The following is a 9211-nucleotide window of genomic DNA, read 5'->3' as shown; positions in this document are numbered from 1 at the left end:
CATCACTCCAGTATTTATTTACAACATCCAAGTGTTATATGTCTTTATTCCACTTCTGAAGAAGCAGGTCTCAAATCACCTCATATTTCAAACATTCAGCCTGACAAAAGATACGTGTTTTATTATTCCATGCCTCACCCTTAAGTTAATTATTGCCAATACATATTAACAAAGGGGTGTACATTTGCTTTTCATATTTCATATTTACAATTCATGTAACATTTAGACATCATAATTATTGATGCAACCATCATTATCCTGCTTTTAGAATATCAGGGTTCATTCTCAGATATGCCAACCCAAATGTACTGGAGCATGACATTGGGGACTGGGCCCCGATCCAACAACATGCCTATCGAGATATTGCAGGAGTTTGCTCTTGAAATCAGACATGACTAATACAATTTGATTTTTGTTTGGGCTTGTTCCAAGGGGACGAGAGTTCTAGAAGGTAGTGAGTTTTAGGAAGACGAGAGTTCTAGAAGCTAGTGAGTTTTAGGAAGACGAGAGTTCTAGAAGCTAGTGAGTTTTAGGAAGACGAGAGTTCTAGAAGCTAGTGAGTTTTAGGAAGACGAGAGTTCTAGAAGCTAGTGAGTTTTAGGAAGATGAGAGTTCTAGAAGCTAGTGAGTTTTAGGAAGATGAGAGTTCTAGAAGCTAGTGAGTTTTAGGAAGACGAGAGTTCTAGAAGCTAGTGAGTTTTAGGAAGATGAGTGTTCTAGAAGCTAGTGGGATTTAGGATTCTATAGAAAGAAAAAGGAGAAAAATTATATGATTGTATATTATTATTTAGAAATACGTTTTTTTTCTTGTTTTTAATTGTTGACAGCAAGTTGTTTTCTGTTGGTGGTGAGCAAACTTGTCCAACAAAAATGTAGGATATATTTGTTGTCATAAGGGGGAAGGTGTTACAGGCTTTGGTTTTTCCATTTATGTTTTGTGGTTGGACTTTAGCTTGTTATCACGTCTAGCTCGTTAGCCCGTCTAGCTCGTCAGCCCGTCTAGCTCGTTAGCGCGTCTAGCTCGTTAGCACGTCTAGCTCGTTAGCCCGTCTAGCTCGTTAGCACGTAGGACGCACTGATTGGTGTCACCTCGTTAGTCAGTATGTGTTACACCTGTGCTGGCTTGTCCATCTCGTTAGTGGGAAGGTGTTTCACCTGAGCTGGTCCAGGTTCTATTTAAGAGTGTCTGGCCCAGTGCTCCAGTTGTCTTGATACATGTGGAGAGTCAACACCTTTAGTTGCTCTACCTTTTTGGTTTGCTTCCTGTCTTTAAGTTTGGTGTGGGTTTTTCTTTTGTTTGTCTCTTCTTGGGCAGATTTAGTGGGTCTCATGGTGGGTGTCTTTTAGGTCCCAGTTGTTGTTACTAGTCAACTTTCAGTGGACACTGAGTGCAAAACACTGACAGGAGATTTACAATGTCTTTTGGGTGATAAAACCTAAAGAGACTGCATTCCAGAGCATAAGTTAATGTTTCTGTTCTATATGGTACCAGGGAGAGATGACCCCAGGGCCAGACCCTGGTCTCTACACAAAGAGTACTGTTTTTACAGCAGATACTGTCTGCTGAGAATTGTAAGTATTTTTCATACAAATCTTAACCTTGTGACCCGTTCTATACATCTGTTGTTTGTGTAGGTTGAAAGGGGTGTATCTTGGCTATAAAAGACCTTTGTACTTTCATCTGGGGGTGATTCGTCGACCAGCCATCATTATTGTAGAACACTCAATTGATTAACTTTATATGTGTATGTTGTATTGACCTGCTCCCTAATTAATAAGTGAATAAAGATTTAGTTTTAGAATAACTCTGACTTGTGTGATAAGTTGGTCTCATTTGATTTTAAAGAAATTAACAACCACATTTGGCGATGGGGATGTGAATCTTGACTTGGTGACCGCTCCTGGTGACCTGGGTAAATGGTGCACCAGGGATCCCTCTAACTTGGGATCTCAGGGAGACCACACTGCGGGAACAGAACAAATGGACCCACCTTTGATCTGAGAGGCAGCGAGCCGAGTATAGATGAGCATGAGATAGAAATGTGAAAATATTACTGCAGGTTAAAATATTGTTGAAAAACAACTCATTGATTAGGTTTGTTTGAGAATAGCATTGTATGACTGTGATATGAGAGTTGTGTGACTGAGTCTTAACCTGATGTTTGGATAGTAACAGAGATCTGTAGTTCCTCACAGAGATCTATAGTTCTTCATATAGAAATATGCTTAATCAGATGATTGACATTTTACTTTTTAGTCATTTAGCAGATGTTCTTACCCAGAGCAACTTAGAGTAGTGAACGCATACATTTCATACATTTGTAATTTTTTTGTACTGGCCCCCCGTGGGAATCGAACACACAACCCTGGCGTTGCACACACCATGCTGGCGTTGCAAACACCATGCTCTACCAACTAACGTTATCTTGTGGTTCCGTTCCTTCACTGCCATCATAGAATATCACAGGGTGGTATTGAGAGGGGAATGATATTTTAGGAAGCAGCGGAAGGTCTATAGTTCCTGCGAGGCTTGATTTTGCCGTGGTCTCTGGGAGGTTAGAGAACAGTTGAGGATCCCATGGTCATTGTCTGGGAAACTAAAGTTTATTTTTGGTTCTGCTGGGAGGATGTTTGGAGAGATGCTTCGTAGCTATGGAGAGTCCCTGAAAAAGCAAATGGAATGGTTGTCGTGACTACCTGAGAATTTCTTACGTTTTATATGGATTCTGTGAATATATGAAAATATGATGAATTGTATGTGTGTATAATGATTAATAGAGATTTGATGAAGTAATACTGGGAATATAATTAGATACAATTTAAACAACCCATATGTAGATGAACGTAGGTTTTGAGTTGGAATCTTTAATGGATTATTTGATAAAGATGAGGTTTAAGCATTATTAAACTGTCTACAAAGTCTGGGCAGTTGTCTCAGAAACTGATGGGAGTGTGTCCACTTTAGGGTAAGTTGCCCTAAGGATGAAACTATAAAACGTCCGGGTACCTTAATTGAAATAAAACTGCCCTTAAGGCGTAGGGTTCTTCCCAGTATGAGAGGAGTTGCTAGATTTATTGAATAAACCTTTTTCCATAAAGTTAGAGTGAACCAAGGTGTCTGACTAGCTGTTGATGTTGAAGAAGTGTCCCGTAAAGGTTCCTGGAGTTTAGGGGTTCTTCAAATTGAACATTGAAACTGTGGGGGATATATATAAGTTCCTCAAAGAACATTTTGGGGTTAATTTTTTTAACTCTCGGTCCACCCTCCCTGCATTATAAAAACATATTTTAATAACAATATTGACAATATTGATTTAAATAATTCATTGTTTATTTAGTGGCACCACAAATGTGAATTCATATTTACAAAACACATAAACAAATTGCAACATTTCTGCAGACATGTCAGACCCTAATAAATAATACATTTACTTTGTATAGTGATTTTCATGCCATTTAAAATATATAAATAATAATGATGTACAATAAAAATAACATTAAAAATGAATCATAGGTCAACTAACAATATTGTAGACTTGATGCTAAATACAGATTTTTCAGCTTTAGTGTGTATATCGTATCCACTTAGTTATGTTAGGAAGTTTTCCATCTTTATGACCGGCCCTGGTAACTTCACCCCAACTTCTCTGATCCCCAGAACACAGTAACTTCACAACATAAGTGTTTTTCTGACATTTTTGGGAAATGTAAGGGAAAATAAAACATCCAGCCGTAGCAGAGCCCCAAGTCCCATGGGGACGTCCTCTAGGGCGTGGATGTTCTCCCCATCAAAGGCCAGCGGGATTTCACTCTCATGGTGAAATGGATTTCCACCGATGTGCAGTAAAGGAGTGAAGAGCGGTGAAATCTGTGTCAACAAAAGTAAGAAAAGATTAATACACAAACAATTAACAAAGAACATAACAAATGTTCAGCTGTAGTTTTATATAAGCATGCACACCTATGTTTATGAAGAAACAGATGATTGGTGCATAGACATACCTTGTCACGGACATAAAGGCCACTCGGGTCCTCATTGAAGAGGTAGGGCAAGAGCAGAATCGCTGCTGTGGTCTCCAGTCCTAGTAAAGTAAAGCAATGATCTTACTACACTTGCTAATTTTACTAGAAAATACATTAGAGAAAAGGAAGGAATAAGAGCAAATCCCTCTTCTGTATTGTCCTTCAGGGACTGTCAGAATAGCAGGATGATGTCCTCACCCCTGCCTCGCCTCTCTACCTCTGATAGTCCTTGAATTATCTTTTTGTCTATATCCATTCCATGGACTTGATTCATTTCTGAGAAGATCATTTGCACACATTTGTATGCTAATAGATTTCAGTTTGTATTGACTGCTATGTAGGTTAAATGTACACTTCAAATGCAGCTGTCCTACAACATATCTGTACCTTCTTCTTGATCCCAATTGCATTGTGTCCATGTTCTGTCCTATAAGAATTTCAAAGGAAGAGAAAATGTGTCAAAGAATAGTCTTACAAGCATTAAAAGATATGTATAAAATAAATATTGAAATATAAATATTGAAAGATATATGGCATCGACATACAATGTAATGTAAAATAGAAGAACATATTGGAGAAAGCACTAGCCAATACAGTACTGCCATACAGTAACAGTACTGCCATACAGGCATAATATCACATTTCAAGATAGCTAGGGTTTGACCAACTATTTGTTTGCATAACCTATATAATATAACAAAGAAGCTATGCTATAATATTAAGTTTATACTCTATATGATAAGAGCATACTGCTGTGTGAGAGGAAGGGTCTCATGGGATGTTGAGTCATATGGAAAGAATGCAGATGCTGTAAATCAGGGATGTGGAAGAGCTTGTTAAAAGATAAGGGCAGGATATGGGTGAAATGTATATGCAGAGGGGTGTCGGGGTTTTAGAGAACTGTGCATTGTGCAGTCACAAGATAAATCGACTGCCAAAGATAATAACTACGCCCGGCAACAGGAGGCGTCTCGAGGTTGGGACCAACCTGCACGCCAACAAAAGGATGAGTAACTTTAAACCACGCTCATCCTCCCTCTGACAGGCCAGCAGTGAGCGGGAACTATCTCTGTCAGAGTATTTAATGAAAAGCAAAGGATGTGTAACACAGTTCTCTGTTTTGCCCTGCGAGGTGTTACAGGGAGCCCGTATAGACGAACCACCTATTTACCCTTCAAGTGTTTGCATTAATTAAAGTACAAAGAAATCAGAAGTTACTATGTGCTGACTATTTTGTTCTGATACCAGATTCGAATTGACGTGACCCGACACAAGATATCTTTGTACACAAATTGTTCAATATTTTATCAGGCTGACTTGAAAGATTATACGCAACATTTTGCTGCGTGGCAATACTGTGTTTGGATTCTGAAGGGCATTCATACAAGAGAGGTAGTCTAGACACTGTATTAATACCATTATGCATTTGAATCCCATCTACAGCTACCATCTAAGATATTAATTTCCCTCCACAAGGGGGCGGACATGTAACGTTTCCCAAATGGGATAGTATTGTACATGTAACGTTTCCAAAATGGGATAGTATTGTACATGTAATGTTTCCAAAATGGGATAGTATTGTCCATGTAACGTTTCAAAATGGGATAGTATTGTACATGTAACGTTTCCAAAATGGTATAGTATTGTACATGTAATGTTTCCAAAATGGTATAGTATTGTACATGTAACGTTTCCTGAATGGGATAGTATTGTCCATGTAACGTTTCCAAAATGGGATAGTATTGTACATGTAACGTTTCCAAAATGGGATAGTATTGTACATGTAACGTTTCCAAAATGGGATAGTATTGTACATGTAATGTTTCCAAAATGGGATAGTATTGTCCATGTAACGTTTCCAAAATGGGATAGTATTGTACATGTAACGTTTCCAAAATGGGATAGTATTGTACATGTAACGTTTCCAAAATGGGATAGTATTGTACATGTAACGTTTCCAAAATGGGATAGTATTGTACATGTAACGTTTCCTAAATGGGATAGTATTGTACATGTAATGTTTCCAAAATGGTATAGTATTGTACATGTAACGTTTCCAAAATGGGATAGTATTATCCATGTAACGTTTCCAAAATGGGATAGTATTGTACATGTAACGTTATGCCCCCTTGTGAGTTAATAGTATTGCATGCTGTAGCAGCCTATATAAAGAGGAAGACCTCCATTGACGATTCAGTTCGTTGTAACATCTCGTCTGGACAGGTCACCGTCCTTAGTTAGTTAGTTAACGAAGCTAACGTTAGTAGAAGCTGCTGCAGCTCCAATACAGTATGAGTTGAGACGGTGAACTGATGTTGAATTACACCTCTGTTGCTAGGCAGAACTTTAGTCACATGAGTTCTTCCTCACTTGACCTGACCTGACCTCAGCCTAAATTCCTCACTCCTCCCCACCTCACGGCTGTCCTGTTGACTTGTTCCAGACTGTGGCCCTTCTCCTCCCCACCTCACGGCTGTCCTGTTGACTTGTTCCAGACTGTGGTCCTTCTCCTCCCCACCTCACGGCTGTCCTGTTGACTTGTTCCAGACTGTGGTCCTTCTCCTCCCCACCTCACGGCTGCCCTGTTGACTTGTTCCAGACTGTGGTCCTTCTCCTCCCCACCTCACGGCTGTCCTGTTGACTTGTTCCAGACTGTGGCCCTTCTCCTCCCCACCTCACGGCTGTCCTGTTGACTTGTTCCAGACTGTGGCCCTTCTCCTCCCCACCTCACGGCTGTCCTGTTGACTTGTTCCAGACTGTGGCCCTTCTTCTTCCATAGGATCCCTGACGTCTAACAATAACACATTCTGACAGAATGTAAACGTTCTACATTCCCCTCAAACATTGACATGAATAAGGATATTTCATATTTTCAAGTTCAGAACCCATCACCTGCTATGTAAAAGAGAGAAGAATGCACAATGGTCAATGCTATCTGGGATCCTTGGGACATCCCTATCCTAAACCCTAACCTTAACCCCCTACCTTAACCATTTTAAATGTCAACTTCAATGGGCTAGGGACGTCCCTCTACCTGAAAATACATGATCTAAGTGATTGATATTTGGTATTCAGCCGTCATAAAGCTTTATTTACTTTAATGAACTACTAAAATAGTGACTTTGTCAGACAGCATAGACAGCAGCTCTACACTTTATTGACTGACTGATCCATTCATCCTTCCATCCCTCCTCAGCCTTCCTCTCCTCTGAAGACCCAGTGAGGGTGGAGCTCAGTCAGAGAGCTGTTGAGGGACTGGTTAGGCAGAACACTTCTACAGCCAGAGAGGTGAGAGGTCACACATGGTTTAGATGGTAAATATTTATGTCCCCTTAGCGATTCATCACGTCAGCAAAAGGGAATATGTTCCATCATCTATATTTATTTACATTAGTGCAAATTGTCCACTGATATGGGTGTAATTTCTCACCCCTTTTGGCTGTATGAAAGTTAATTTCCCCTCAGACACACACATTTGTTCTTTGATATTATGAAGGTCATTTGTGTCAAATGTACTTTTCCCCTCATTCACCCCATCTCTTTACATTGCTTATGTATATTCAGTGGCCTAACTGCGTCCAGACTATGTCAAAGGCCCATCCTGGTAGATCTGAACCTAATGCAGCTTGGAGTGATCGGATGACAGAAGTCACATTTAGGTGCCAGGTGTAACTGAGGCCATAGATGCTCCATATCCATTACTTTGAGTGTTTTATATAATATAACTAAATGTGTTTCTGTGTTGCAGGGGCAGTCAAGAAATGGAACAGCAAGGCCACAGAACATGACATAAGCAGAGCTGTGGGAGACCACCTCAAGCCCCTGGTAGAGCCGGGGGTGGTGTTTACCACTCCACCACACCTTCAGCAGGCTGGAAAAGTGGGATTGATACGGTTTTTCATACTAAGATGGACCAAGAGTCTGTTGATTGGTCAGTCATTGGGTTAATTTGTTGAAATCAAATCAAGCTTGATGCAATATCCAACCCAAAATATAACTTGTTTTTTAGGAGGGGCTCTGAAAGACACTATGGGGGTGTCCACTGAAAGTTGACTAGTAACAACAACTGGGACCTAAAAGACACCCACCATGAGACCCACTAAATCTGCCCAAGAGGCAAACAAAAGAAAAACCCACACCAAACTTAAAGACAGGAAGTAAACCAAAAAGGTGGAGCAACTAAAGGTGTTGACTCTCCACATGTATCAAGACAACTGGAGCACTGGGCCAGACACTCTTAAATAGAACCTGGACCAGCTCAGGTGAAACACCTTCCCACTAACGAGATGGACAAGCCAGCACAGGTGTAACACATACTGACTAACGAGGTGACACCAATCAGTGCGTCCTACGTGCTAACGAGCTAGACGTGCTAACGAGCTAGACGGGCTAACGAGCTAGACGAGCTAACGAGCTAACGAGCTAGACGAGCTAACGAGCTAGACGGGCTAACGAGCTAGACGAGCTAACGAGCTAGACGTGCTGACGGAGCTAGACGGGCTAACGAGCTAGACGAGCTAACGAGCTAGACGTGCTAACGAGCTAGACGTGCTAACGAGCTAGACGTGATAACAAGCTAAAGTCCAACCTCAAAACATAAATGGAAAAACCAAAGCCTGTAACACCTTCTCCCTTTAAGACAACAAATATATCCTATATTTTGTTGGAAAAGTTTGCTCACCACCAAAAGAAAACAACTTCCATTTCACATTATAATCAACTACAATGCTTCACCTTCTACAATATAATCATGGTGTCTACTGGCTGTCAACAATTAAAAACAAGAAAAAACACGTATTTCTAAATAATAATATACAATCGTACTATTTTTTTCTCCTTTTTCTGTCTATAGAATCCTAAAAGTCACTAGCTTCTAGAACTCTCGTCTTCCTAATACTCACTAGCTTCTAGAACTCTCGTCTTCCTAAAACTCACTAGCTTCTAGAACTCTCGTCTTCCTAAAACTCACTAGCTTCTAGAACACTCGTCTTCCTAAAACTCACTAGCTTCTAGAACTCTCGTCTTCCTAAAACTCACTAGCTTCTAGAACACTCGTCTTCCTAAAACTCACTAGCTTCTAGAACACTCGTCTTCCTAAAACTCACTAGCTTCTAGAACACTCGTCTTCCTAAAACTCACTAGCTTCTAGAACACTCGTCTTCCTAAAACTCACTAGCTTCTAGAACAC

The sequence above is a fragment of the Salmo salar genome, unplaced genomic scaffold (genome assembly GCF_965601325.2).
Source record: "Salmo salar unplaced genomic scaffold, fSalSal1 ptg000152l, whole genome shotgun sequence".
NCBI classification, from domain to species: domain Eukaryota; kingdom Metazoa; phylum Chordata; class Actinopteri; order Salmoniformes; family Salmonidae; genus Salmo; species Salmo salar.
Note: the sequence above shows the minus strand (reverse complement) of the source record.